The 15000-nt window shown below is 41.5% G+C and overlaps 1 non-coding gene across 1 annotated transcript; it reads right to left on the reverse strand.

Annotated features, from left to right (window-relative positions):
• Positions 1 to 1794: 1794 nt before the first annotated feature.
• On the reverse strand, positions 1795 to 1882 carry TRNAS-GCU (transfer RNA serine (anticodon GCU)). The gene has a single exon. It is a non-coding gene; the product is annotated as a tRNA-Ser (tRNA).
• Positions 1883 to 15000: the final 13118 nt, after the last annotated feature.

The following is a 15000-nucleotide window of genomic DNA, read 5'->3' on the forward strand; positions in this document are numbered from 1 at the left end:
TTGCGCTAATCATGAATCCTTAGCTTGGTTCCCGACTTTGAATTCGCGCTAAAGCTTAGCCCCGTCTGCGGTTGACAACTTAAAACCTTTTGCCCATATTGGCCTTCACTCAAAACGATCGGTTCGAGTCTGCTGCTGCAATTGGCAATGAATTGGATAAGCGGTGGCCTTCTTTTCTTTTCAAAACTAATACCACCTCTTTTTAAGAAATATCTTGAGAGAAGAAAGGCATTCTATCCCCTTTGTGTCTTTCTTCTAGGCGGAACTCCCGCCATCTGCTAGCATTGTGGTTTGGAATCGATTCTTTATCAATAGCCCACCCTTTCTTTGAACCTTGTCAATGATCGAACTTAAATTAAAGATATGAACTGAGTGCCATTTGATGAGTAACTGAGAACAAAGGAGAGGGATATGAAAAGAATGAAGTAATGAAAGAGGAAGTCATTGCTAGTAGTAACGACTTGTCACGATCCATTGGTTCATAAAGAATCCATGTCCTAGGTGTATCAAAAAACATTCTTTTCACTAAACGTATATAATAAAATAGAGTGAAAGGGTCCACCCCGAAACCAAGGGGGTACTAACTAACAGCTGAGTCCTCTCCGAACCGCAGGAGATAGTTGCCCATCATACGGCTCACCAACTTCACTTGCCTCTATGGGGGCTCGCTCCGGGCAGGTTCGGATCACTTACAATACATGGCTCTACGAAGGAAGGGCTTGGGTTAGGAGCGTTTTCAATATGATTCTTTTCCTGTATTTGTTCGATGAGAAATGCGAGTCTGTTTTGTCCACTTTCTCCATCCCCCTCTATAAAAATGACAAAAAAGGTAATGGAATTACTTCTTATTCCCGTGTTTGATCTCTTCCATCGCGGCCTCGCTCCTTGTCACCTATGTTGAAGAAAGGTTTGGGACCCTATAGAGAATGAAGAGGGTGAATTCAATAATAGACGCCTGTTGGCATTCCAGCCTTCCTTCGCCTTTCATGGCCACATATCTTTCCGGCTAAAGAATGGGAAATCCTTCTCCTGTTCCATGAATCCAATTTGCATTTCATCCTGGAAAAGCCATCTTTTTCTCTTATGGATTTGGAATAGATTCCATTTTGAGAGAGTTGAATAAGCACTATCTCGTTGAAAAGTTCTATACATCTGCCCTTTCTCAACGCATTTTTTTAGACAAAGACTCCGTTTTTTCCTCTTTTCGGATGGTAAAGATTTCTCAGAACATGGAGTGTGAATCAAACCCATGTTTGAATTGAAATTGAGATACTGATACAAGTTCTTCCCTTCTGAATCAGATAGATTCATATCTGAAAGAGGTTGACAATAAGTTCTTTCAAAATTGACTATTTGTCCCTCTGTTACAACATCTAATTGGGGGTATGAAAGTGATTTCTGGTAATCAAAGACTCTTTTGAAAAATTTCAACTTCACAACTTCATTTGAATTTCTGAACATTCTTTTCTATTTTAGAATTGATTTCTTGGTGTCAAAATAAGATATGTGATATAAAAATGGAGGATCTATTATCTTTTCTTTTCTCTCGTTTTTCTTTTTCAAAAAATGATCTTGGAGGTTGTGTAATGCTTACTCTCAAACTTTTCGTTTACACAGTAGTAATATTCTTTGTTTCTCTCTTCTTCTTTGGATTCCTATCCAATGATCCAGGACGTAATCCTGGACGTGAAGAATAAATTGTTTTTCTTGCTTTATTTTACAATTTTCTTCATATTTTTATTTTCTTTTAGCTATTCCACACACTTAACTAGAAAAAAAATAGAAAGTCATCAACGGAAAGAGAGGGATTCGAACCCTCGGTACGAATAACTCGTACAACGGATTAGCAATCCGCCGCTTTCGTCCACTCAGCCATCTCTCCCAATTGAAAAAGATAATTACTATGTTACATTACACATCAAGTAAGGATTAAATTAAGTATTTCTTTCACATTCTTTATTGTTATTATAGAATTAACAATTCCATTTAGATGTGTAGGTTCCCCGGACGGATCACACGAGATATCCCGATATACACAGGTGCGGAATCCCTGTGTAGATCGTTACGGACGTAGAATATAATCTCACAAACACACAAACACGATACGAACAAAACCACGTTATATTAATAACTCGAACCGAGATACTTACAGACTCTCGACCTCACGTCAATAGACTAACTGAATTACACGTAAACTGAACCACTCGATCAACTAAAACTCTAACCCGTAAACAGTATAAATACACGACAACTTCGCCTCAGGCGAAGTTGTCTATTAACTTCGCTCGTTCAACAAGTTCGCCTAGGCGAACTTGTCAACAACTTCGCTTGGTTAACAAGTTCGCCTAAGCGAACTTGTCAACAACTTCGCTTTTACAAACAAATACACAAACAATATTACAGACTCGATTACAGACATTAGACATATGAACTACTGACATCTATGCACCAACAGACTCCCCCTTGGCAGTAGCTTCATATCTTGATCTTTCAGCTCTTGTCTCGTAATCCTGTATCTTCAAGCGTGCACTCCTTCTCTAACACATACCGTCACAACTCGTTGATACTTTCTTGCTTCATCCTTCCAAGCTGGAATATAAAAGATCTTTTTCTCGTTGAGCATCTTCAGATCAGCTTGCGATAAGTTTACAAGATGCATCGGATCGTAAACTCTAAGGATCTCTTGTTCATCCTCATCTTCCATCACGGCTTCAGCAGTCTGGCAATCAACGTACCACCATTTTAGATTCTTCAACACATCTTGAGGCATATTCTTCATTGGAACCTCCTTGATGCATCGGATCGGTTTGTACTTCATCACCATCCATGGCTTGCCATCTGCTCTCAATCCCCTTTCTGTATCCTCCACGAGCTTTCCCTTCTGTGGCTTTAATAATTCAAACTTCTTTTCTTTTATGCTTTCTTTCCACACAATCTTCTCAATCACTCTTGCCATGTTGTTGTCACTTCTATTTATCAGGCCCAACCTGGCCAAATCCTTCACCTCACATTCCGGCAACGTATTGAGAGACCTCAACATTCTTTTGAAGTATTGAATACCATCATAACGCTTCACCACAAACAGCTTCATCTGTTCATCATAAATCCAACAGATAATTCCCTTCTTCGACTCAGCATAGCCTTTGATGTTATAACTCTTCTTGAACATGGCTGGAACAGCAGGCTTCTTGGTCTTAATAAACCAATGAGCACAGCCTTCCTTCCACCTAGGCTGCTCCTCCCACTCAGTCTCATCTATCTCAGCACCCATGTCGGCCTTCTCAACATCAGGGATCTCGTGTTCAACGTCTTCTTCTACTATCTCCCCCTCTTCTATCCCATCTTCAATCACAATCTGCTCACCGATCTTCTCAATCATATCACTCGGCAGCACATCTTCATCAAATAACACATCATCGCTGAACATGTCATCGTCCAGCTCCTTCAACGCATCAATCACGTCATCCTCCACCAACACTACATCATCACCACCAGCCGCGTCGGTAGACTCCCCCTCAGTTGTGGAAGTACCAAGAGCTTGAGAAGTTCTTGGCAGCTCACCACCTGCATCTTTCGACGCATTGGGATCATCGTCTTTGTCATTTCTCTTCTTCGTTCTGAGCTCGTCGCCCTTACAGCTCATCTCCCCCTGAGATGCCAAGAACTCCTTCAAGGCATCTATAACTTTCCCATGCTCAACCAGGAGGGATGCCTGTAGTTGATTTGCTTCCACTAGGCTTTGAATAGTCTTCGATTGCTCTGCCACGATCCGCTCTAGTGAGGCTATTCTCTCTGAATCTGAAGTAGGCGAAGGCGAGACACCAGAAGCAGGCGTAACCGCAGGTGGTACCATACCTGATAACCCTGCAGCAGTAACGACCGTTGACTCCACAAAACGTGCAGCTACCACCGACTGAGTAAGCGTTGGAGGCGGTAGAGACACGATCTCCGGAGTCGACGTCTGGATAGCAGTGATGGAAGGAGTGCCAGCAGCTGATGTAGCCACCACGGGAACATCCGCAGCGCTTGTACTTGTCACCTGTACAGAAGAAGGAACAATGGACATACCAGACAGTGCGGCCGGAGCAAATCGTACAGTCCTTGAAGTCTCTCCAGCTCCCATGCCAGCACCTGTCCTCTCCCGTCTTGATCTTCTTATTAGCTTATGTATGTCTTCTTCCTCTTCCGACTCATCATCATCTTCCGTTCTCTTTCTTTTCCCAAACGTTCTCTCTCGAGACACCATCAACCGTCTCCCCTCATCCATAATCTCATCCAAATCTGAGTCAGCTATCGAAGTTGCTGCTCTAGTAACACTTACACCCGAACCCTGTACAGCCGAGACCTGCACCTCTTCAACGTGATCCATATCAAAATAACCTTGACCTCCAAAAACAGTGTCAAGATCAATATCCTCAGCAGCAGACACAACAGGCACAGCAGGAGCAGGAACAGCTTGAGTTGCTCTCGCATGTCGCGGTTGAGGATCTCTGAACTCGTCCCCACCAGCAGGAACATACTCTGGGTTGATTAAAAACCCAAACAGTGGAGTATGCCTGGGATGACGTTCAGGGTTGCTCCTCGCACTCGACGTGCGGCATTGAGCAAAGATACGTTTGCTCACAGATTCCACGTATCTTATCGGGCGTCTCTGAGGTAGAGTCGGAGCGACATGGTTCAATATCATCTGGATGAACCGTGGGTACATAATGAACCGCTCCCGAGACATCGCCCTTCTTTGCCTGTCAATCTCGTAGAAGACCATTTGACTGAAGCTATAACGTTTGTTATAGGTCAGTGCAGTCATTGCAGACTGCATGGTCGCACCCATACCATCCGTGCCCGCCTTCCTCCCAGACATGCAAACTATCATAACGTGCATGAGGAAGCGCCACTGATCTATAAGGAAACCCTTCCTCCTCTGGGTATCTCCTAATGGACCAGAGTAGCCCATTCGGAGAAACGCTCCATCACGGAACGGAGCTACGAACTCTGTAGGGTCATCCCTAGTCTCTTCACCAAACCTTAATGCCACCCGGATCTGTTCAGAATTGAACTGAACTTGTTGATTGTTCACCGTCGCTCTCATGACCGGGGGCTCAACACGGCAGTCGTATTCGACCGTCTGCCAGAAGTCTTCGATATTCGGCAGAGATATCGGCAGAGTGTTTGTTATGGCATGAAAAATCCTCGAGCGTAGGAGGAACGTTATGATCTCGCGGTAATCGTCCACCCCGCTCGCCTCCGGGTCAAGTGTAATGTACATATTGTGACCCGGGAAGAATTGACGTTGGTTATCACCATCGTCTCCTCCTGCACCTCCAGCATCAGCTACCGCAGCCATATCTGCAACAAACTAACCAAGTTAGAACGACACAAAGACATAGCACAAGTTCGCTTTGTTACCATGAGCGAAGTTGTGATAAACTCTGTATAGGCGAAGTTAAAGTTGAGGCGAAGTTGGGAACAACTTCGCTTCAGCTTTAAGTTCGTCTAATTAATATTAAGTAAAAATGATCTAGGCGAAGTTAAAGTTAACTTCGCTTCATCACAACATCGCCTCAGGCGAATTTAAGTTTCAGGCGAAGTTACTGATAACTTCGTCTCAGGCGAACTTAAGCTTCGGGCGAAGTTACGGATAACTTCGCCTGAGGCGAACTTAAGCTTCAGGCGAAGTTACGGATAACTTCGCCTAAACCCTAACTTCGCCTGAATCTGAATCGGCGACAGTTAGGAATTATGGAACAACGTGCAGTTGATGATTCGGCTAGTTTAGACGATTAAGAACTCTTAAACACAAGTTTTAAGGACATGTTGACGAACAGTATGTTTATCGACACGTTAAAACACAGGTTATGAAACTCGGTTTCAAAACCGATGGTCCGAGAGTTCGAAACCGGTCAAAACAAACATTTAGACGCTTGAAGGAACATTGAGTATGTGATATAATGGTATTTCGAACCTTGAATCGGTGCGAAAATCGGGAATAAATAACACGTAATCGTTAGAAATAACAAGTTCGCCGGAAAAGATATATGTTCGCCGGATAAGTTTGAATAAGTTCGCTGGATTTTTTGAAAAGTGATGAACAGTATGTCGATTGACATCCTTATATAGGGTCTGAGTTATACAGGCGAAGTTACGGATAACTTCGCCTAGGCGAAGTTATCCACAACTTCGCCTGTTCAACAACATCGCCTAAAATTTCAAAATTTAACCTTATAAGTTTAACATTTTTCCAATTAAGTTATAAAACTTTCCTTGAAGTACTAAACGACACGATCAAGTCTAAGTAACCAGTTAAAAAATCATAAAACTATCTAAGTACAAAAACTTAAAAAATTTACAGTATAAGGGATCAAATTTCAGTCTCGATAGGGACTGCTACGTTTTAGAAAAGATCCGAACAGGAATCATACTAACTACGTGTCTGTCACATAGATCCGTGTTTAGCTGTATTATGACATATAGAGACAGGTTGTAAGCAGGTATAACTTAAAGTGGTTTTCATCGTTTCTGTGATACGAGTTAGGTTCGATTAAGCCTCAAAATTTAAGTGGGCAACAACTCAGAAATGTTGATGCCTCCTATCTATCCTCAAAGCGTATTTGGCTTTCCCCAAGTCACCCCGAATTGACTTCGACCCATAGTGTCTGATTAAACATGTAAGTACTCTTCTTCTGGTTCCCGTTCTTCTTCTTACTCTAAGATTGAGAAGTCTTGATATTTTGTCATCTCTAAAATGTTTCAATAACTCCAAATATATGACCTATTTTTTTTTTTTTTTTTTTTAAATAAACATAGACTTCAAAGTAGAAATTAACTGCAAGTCCCGAATCTGGATCACTGCAGTATCTTGAGACGCTATCTTCACGGGAATCAGAACACACATGGGCTCGTGTATGACTGGGTAATCGCTTTTCTGCCTATCATTCGGAAAGATATATATGAAGACATGCAAAACTCTTAAGGAGTTTCCACGTAAAATCAAGTAAATTTAGTTTGTATCACATATACTTTTACGCACCATAAAAAGTTACCATGACATACAATGACTGTCCTAAAGCCTTTTAAGCCTAATAACTTCACTAGTTAAGCACACAGAATTAGTATATCTATCATTTTCCAAGGTTGGATCAATTTTCCGTTTAACATAGCTAACGAACTTCTTACGAAGTAACAGACTTGAAAAATAATTTCATTTCTCTTTTTTCTTTCAAAATTTTAACATTAATCGCCCCGACCAAAACAAAGTCTTCAGGTAAACGGCTATCCCGAAGATCCAATGGATCAGCTGGACCGACCACATACTAGTATGTGTCCTTCTAACTAAGTATTATCGACTAATTTTAAGCGAAAGAATGAAAAACTCATCAGAAACCGCCCCGGTCACTATCAGTAATCTGGTTAATGGCTATCCTCAAAATCTACAAGTAGAAAATGAGGACCAAAACATATCCGAAGACAAGTCCTTCAAACTGATGTAACCGGCATATTTTTAAGCGATTAGTGACGTTTTTTTTTTTATAAATCACAAGATAAGCATGGTTACTCGGGATTGATCATCCCATTCAGTTCAATAAGGTTTTGAAATCTGGATTTGTCAAACGCTTTAGTGTATAAATCAGCGAAATTATCAAGCGTATCCACCTTTTCAAGAATTATCAGTTTCTTCTCAGCACAATCCCGTATGAAATGATGACGTATGTCAATGTGTTTAGTTTTACTATGTTTCACGGGATTGTTAGTTACTGAGATAGCAGCTGTGTTATCAATGCAAATAGGAGTAAGTAAGAAATTCAAACCATAGTCGCGCAACTGTTGCTGAATCCAAAGAACCTGAGAGCAGCAGTTGGATGCTGCCATGTATTCTGCCTCACAGGTTGAAATTGCGACTGAAGTCTGCTTCTTGCATTGCCACGACACCAATCTGCCACCAAGAAACTGACATCCTCCAGTTGTTGACTTTCGACTCTGATTGCACCCTCCATAATCAGAATCTGTGTAAGCGACCAGCTCCAAGTCTCCTCCTCTCGGGTACCACAACCCCAGCTTCGGCTTGCCCTTGAGATACCGCAGTATCCTCTTTGCACCTTTCAAATGAGATTCTTTTGGATTTGCCTGAAAACGTGCACAAAGACAAACAGCAAACATTGTATCAGGCCTAGATGCAGTTAAGTACATTAAAGAACCTATTATTGCCCGATATTGAGTTGGGTCCACATCTGCATCACCGTCTACTTCAGCACCCAACTTGTGATTGACGCAGATTGGAGTATCATATGGAGAACTGTCCTCCATCTTGAAGCGCTTGAGCACATCATGAACATACTTCGTCTGATGAATGAACATCCCGTCCTTCCTCTGATCAACCTGCAATCCTAGAAAGAAAGTTAGTTCACCCATAGCACTCATTTCAAACCTTTTCTTCATGACGGCTTCAAACTCCTGACACATGGAGACTTTTGATGCAGCAAATATAATGTCATCCACGTAGACTTGTACCAGCAGGAAGTCGCTTCCATCTCTTTTGAAGAACAACGTGCTATCAATTTTCCCTCTTTCAAAACCATTCTCGAGCAAGTAATCCGATAAAGTTGCATACCAGGCACGAGGTGCCTGATGTAATCCATACAACGCCTTGCTCAACCTGTACACGTGATCTGGATAGTCTGGGTCAGGAAAACCCGGAGGTTGCTCAACATACACAACCTCATCAACTTTCCCATTCAAAAACGCACTCTTCACATCTAGCTGAAACACCTTCATCTTTTCATGAGCAGCAAACGCCAAAAACAATCTTATGGCTTCCAACCTGGCGACAGGAGCGAACACTTCGTTATAATCAATCCCCTCTTGTTGATTAAAACCTTTAACGACAAGCCTCGCCTTGTTTCTGATAATAATCCCCTTATCATCTCTCTTGCACTTAAACACCCATTTTGTGCCTATCGCATGCACATTCTTTGGTTTTTCAACCAAAGTCCAAACTTCCATCTTCTCGAATTGAGCCAACTCTTCTTGCATGGCCTCGACCCACGAGCTGTCCTTTAAAGCCATTTGATAATTCTTCGGTTCAATCTGGCTTATAAAGCAGGTATACAGGCATTCATCGATTATTCCTGTCTCCTTAATGCTTGTATAAACACAGGTATGTTCATTCAAGCTCCTTCTCGTTTGTACACCTGAGGACACATCACCAATCACATTATCCAAAGGGTGATCTTTATGAATTCTCGTGGTCGGAACAGTTGCGACATGCAAATTATCTTCCAAATTAGAAGAGATCTCATCAATGGTTGTTTCTGGCTGAGAGTGAAAAGGATTGATAAATTCTTCATCAGCAGAGGCAGCAGGGGTACCGATAGTGTTTGATGAGGAAGGTTGACACTTATCAATCAGCTGTCTTTGCAATAGATTTTCTTCCTCATCGAGTATCATCTTCGTCGCAGCTCTTTCTTCTTCTTCAGAAATTTCCAAATCCGGTACGTTAAACGACTTAAAAAGCTTAACATAGTCGAAAAGCTCAGCAGGTCCATTGCTAGGTTTTGGCGGTTGGTAACTTGTGATGTCAGTGTTACACACCACCTCCACTTTGCAGGTCGAAGTATTGAAGACACGTCTGTTGGGAGTCCCAACAACATAACCGACTAAGATTCCTTCATCGGCTACTTCGCCAAATTTAGAGTTTGTCTTCAAGATCGAACAAGGGGACCCGAATGGTTCAAGACCACTCAAGTTGGGCTTCCTCCCATGCATAAGCTCGTAACACGTTTTACCAAGTCTCTTAACGGTTAACACTCTATTCAGAACATAGCAGGCTGTAGCAACCGCTTCAGCCCAGAACATCACAGGAAGCTTCTAATCTGCCAGCATAGTCCTGGCTCCTTCAATTAAAGTTCGGTTCTTCCTTTCAGCCACTCCATTCTGTTGCGGAGTATACGGAGCGCTGTATTGATGTTCAATTCCTTTCTGAAGACAGAAGATCTCCATCTCAAAATTCTTGAACCCCGTCCCATTGTCACTTCTGATGAACTTAACTGTTTTACTCATGACGTTCTCAACTTTAGTAATCAAATTCTTCACCATTTGAGCCGTCTCATCTTTCGATTTCAGAAAATATACCCACGAATATCGCGAGTAGTCATCAGTGATCACCAAGCAGTAAGAAGTACCTCCTAGACTTTTTACATTCACTGGACCAAAGAGATCCATGTGAAGCAGTTCTAGAGTACTGGCAATAGAGTTGACCTTCTTGGTGAGATGGGATTTCTTGTGTTGCTTTCCCTTCTTGCATGCAATACATTTGTCTTCAAAGTTAAAACTTTTCAAGGGAACGCCCATCACAAGCCCATTTCTGACAATGTGGTTCATCTTCCGAAGATGAATGTGCCCCATTCTCCTGTGCCATAGTTCGGATTCTGATTCGCTTGCTTTCGTCATTAAACATGATTCTCCCGTGGCCATTTCAGTAGACCTCATATCCATCACATAAGTGTTTGTATCACGTGGAGCTGTCATCACTATCCACTCGTCTGGTATCTGAAAACCAGGCTTCAACACGATCGCCTCATTCTTCGTGAAATGAACAGTATATTCCTTATCACAAATCTGCGACACACTCAGCAGATTGTGCTTCAGCTCTTCTACAAAATTCACATTCTCAAGTGTCATTTTCCCATTGGACGCCGTTCCTTTTCCAGTAATTCTTCCTCCACTTTCACCAGCAAAACTAACTCTCGCTCCTTGAACAGGTTTTAAGTCGTGTAACAAATATTTGTTACCCGTCATGTGCCGGGAACAGCCGCTATCTACAATCCAAAGACTGTGGGCAGCCCTGTTCAACTGTTCCTGCACAATAAAGCAAATGATTAGAATCTAGGGACCCAAGACCAATTGGTCTTGGATCTATACATCCCGTACTTCTGCTTTCCAAAGTTAGCATCTGGATAATTCCTGTCAGTCCTATTAGAAAATCTCCTTGGAAATTGAGTGTGAGGCCTTCCAAACCTATGTGTATTGAAAGTATTATATCTAGCAGTTTGGTTATTAACATAGTTAAACTGAGGTTTGTTTCTGTGAAAACCTGAATTAGTTACATTTTGGAACTTTGAAGGGTTTTCATTTTTAGCAGTATTAAAATTACCATTAGCCTTATGCTCAGTTTTGATAGGCCGCACGCCTCTGAATTTCGGCGTCAGAGGACAATCTGCAACAAGATGTCCTAACTTATTACACCTAAAACAACACCTATACTCCATTTTCTTTTCAAAGGTTGTTTTGGATGTCGAGGCAGTGTTACCAGCCGTTCGTCTCACATAAGGTGGGACGTATGGGTTGAGTGGAGTATTCTTTTTAGAAGATTTATCTTTTTCTCCACCAGTGGGTAACACTACCTTCTCTTTTGTCTTACCTGATTCGGACAACTTATCCGAATCCGATGAGACTGGACTCGTAACATAAATTTTCTCACTTGAAACAGGCGAACTCGTTTCGCCACTACTAACACTTGGTTCTTTACTCGTAACCTTGATTGGAACTGTCTGAGGAACTTCAAAATCAACAGATTTCTGAACACTAGGGTTAAAAGTGTAATTGTGGTTATACGGTGGTGGAACCTCGTGATAACCAATTCCTCCTCTCTTTGTAGAGGTACCTTGATCACTAACAAGGTGATCAAGAATAGCTGAGGAATTTCTGAACTGTTCTAGTTTTCTGTTCAGTTCCACCACTTTCACCTGGTGGTCAGCAATCTGCTTTTCTCGTTCAGCAATCAGTTTAGTTTTTTCTTCTAAAACCTCATAACTTAGATCAATTACTTCAATTTTTTCAGCAAGTTTAGTTTTTAAGCTTTTAACATCTTTTTCACACGCTTTTATTTTAACTTTGTAACTGTTTTCTCTTGCTTTCGTAAAGTGATGATCTTCTTTAAGAGTTTTAAATTCAGCATCTAAACGAACATACTGATCAGTTATGGTAGCAAGTTGCTCAGACAAATTCTCACATTTAGTACAAAAAGATTTAGAACTTACCTCGGAGATTTGATCATTGTTATCTGCCATGAAAGCTTTTTCCTTACCAGTAGCTTTCTCTTCTCCGTTAATCTTCTCACAATCTTCATTCTCAACCTTAGCCATATTTGCCTGCTCACTAGTTTCATTTGAATGCAGGTTCCAGTTGTATTCACCTGCTTCTCTGGACAGCATGGCATTGACTTCTTTAGTACTCCCAGAGTGATGTGCAGACCGGCCCTGACCACGATCAACTCGCTCGTTTCTGCAATCTTTGGCAAAGTGCCCGTTTTGTTGACAGTTATAGCACCTCACCTTAGACTTGTCGAACCCTGGCCTGCCACCAACAAACTTTCTCCCCGTCTTTCTCATAAACTTCTTCACTCTCCTCACTATCATGGCCATCTGCCATTGTAAATCCATTTCCTCCAGATCATCAGCATCGATCTGGTCATAGTCTTCATCTAGCATCGCTGGATCAACCACCTTTCCTTGGATATAGTTTTCATATGAAGCAATAAATGAAGCATAGAGGCCAAACTACTCTTCAGCAGATTTGACGCTCATTGGCATCTTAGAGTAATTATTGCTTGAGGAACTTGAAGATCCACTACTCTGGCTTGCTGTCTGTTGAGTACCACTTGATCCACCCGCAACAAAGCAAACATCCCCATTTGAATTTACTGACACATGCCCCTCCTGTGAAGAATTGGCACCCGACTCACCCTTCGAGTAGTAGGCGGCAGAATCAGTCTTTGAACTTGTATTGGAGTTTACTTTAGCACCGTACATGCCTGGATCTTGAACCTGATCCATAGATGTTTCTTTTCTTACCATATTAAGCTCAAAAGTTCTGAGCTTGTTGACAGCGGTTTCAAGATCATAAGTAGGGAAGTCCTTGTCTTCCCTCATCAGTACCGTATACATCTCCCATTTTGGTGGGAGAGCATCTAGAAGTTTTTCCACAATCTCTTCTTCTCGGTATGAAATGGAGTAGTTACTCAATTCAGTCATTAGATGATAATATCGCGTGATAATGTTATCCAGAGATTCGTTCTTTAAGTACTTAAAGACTGAAAATTGAGTTTTGAGCAACTTTATCTTTGACGCTCGAATACCTACATTCCCCTCAAATCTGCTTTCAAGAGCTTCCCAAAGCTCTCTAGCTGATGTATACTTTCTGAATATATGGAGGATCTCCTGTGGAAGAGCCATTGTGATTGCAGCATGAGCCTTGCTCTCGGCTTCATACATCTTTTTCTCCTCCTCTTCCATTTTACTGTATTTCTTGATTTGGTCTCGACCCTCATACTCCATGATTGGTGGAATATATCCATCTTGGATGCATACCCACATTTTCGCATCCTGGTACTTAACATACTGTATGAACCGATCCTTCCACGCAACAAAGTCGGTTCCCTTCAGCAACCTTGGGGCCTTTGTAGCTGACCCCGCTTCAACTTCCATCTTTACAAGCTCCGAAATGTTGATCGACGACATCCTTCTTGAAGACTAAGAAACCCGAAAAATTCTGAGTAGGCGAAGTTAAAAAAAATTTCTTCGAAACAGTACTATAGGCGAAGTTAAGGATAACTTCGCTTAAGTAATAACTTCGCTGGATTCTTCTTAAATTCGCGTGACTGGGCGAAGTTGAGAATAACTTCGCTTAGGGTAAGCGAACTTAGAAAGTAGGCGAACTTGATTAGAACTTCGCTGAGCTAGGCGAACTTGAGGATAACTTCGCTGAGTTAGGAGAAGTTGAGGAGGTAGGAGAAGTTGTGAATAACTTCGCTTCTCCTTATATCTTCGCTGAAACCCTACGTATCCTGACAGCAACTTCGCCTGATGAACAGCAACTTCGCCTGACGAACTTGAACTTTCTGCAGATCTGAAAAACGGATTTTAAGGACGATTTTGACGGTTTAATGGCTTGAACACACTGGTAGGAGGCTAGAATGAGCAAAAACACCACAAACTCGTCCCGTGAATACCCGAAATGAGACGAATTCTACACCCACGTGAATATCCCGAACCACACAATCGAGCAAAAGCTCTGATACCAATTGTAGGTTCCCCGGACGGATCACACGAGATATCCCGATATACACAGGTGCGGAATCCCTGTGTAGATCGTTACGGACGTAGAATATAATCTCACAAACACACGAACACGATACGAACAAAACCACATTATATTAATAACTCGAACCGAGATACTTACAGACTCTCGACCTCACGTCAATAGACTAACTGAATTACACGTAAACTGAACCACTCGATCAACTAAAACTCTAACCCGTAAACAGTATAAATACACGACAACTTCGCCTCAGGCGAAGTTGTCTATTAACTTCGCTCGTTCAACAAGTTCGCCTAGGCGAACTTGTCAACAACTTCGCTTGGTTAACAAGTTCGCCTAAGCGAACTTGTCAACAACTTCGCTTTTACAAACAAATACACAAACAATATTACAGACTCGATTACAGACATTAGACATATGAACTACTGACATCTATGCACCAACAAGATGCTCGAAAGATCAAAATAGAAAGATAAAAAAAGAAGACCTTCTTACTTTTATTTTATTCGAAGTGCCTTTTTGGCCTGGCCCGGTCAATACCCAGCCGGGCCTTTTTTTGTTACAAAAAATTCCCTTCATTTTTTTATTTATAGGCAACATACTCTAAATAGCCAATTTAGTACCCGTGTAACAATTTCCGTTCTGGGGTTTACATATACTTATCATTTTTGTTATAATGGAAATTGAGAAGGATTTTTGATTCAAAAGAATAAATCAAGAAAAGGATAAATCAAGTATGTATCAATTTGTATTTTCTTATGTAGTTTGGCAAACCAAATTTTAGATTCAAATCCAAGAATCATTGACGAATTCTCAGTCAACGAATATCCCGTTTGTCATAAATTTTGGTTTTTTTGAGTGAAAATATACATTTGATTTTTCAATAGAAAAGTGAGGGGAAGCTTTTTG

Source organism: Bidens hawaiensis, unplaced genomic scaffold, assembly GCF_021521415.1.
Source record: "Bidens hawaiensis isolate Kalapana, Puna unplaced genomic scaffold, B.hawaiensis_p1.1 tig00040566_1, whole genome shotgun sequence".
NCBI lineage: Eukaryota > Viridiplantae > Streptophyta > Magnoliopsida > Asterales > Asteraceae > Bidens > Bidens hawaiensis.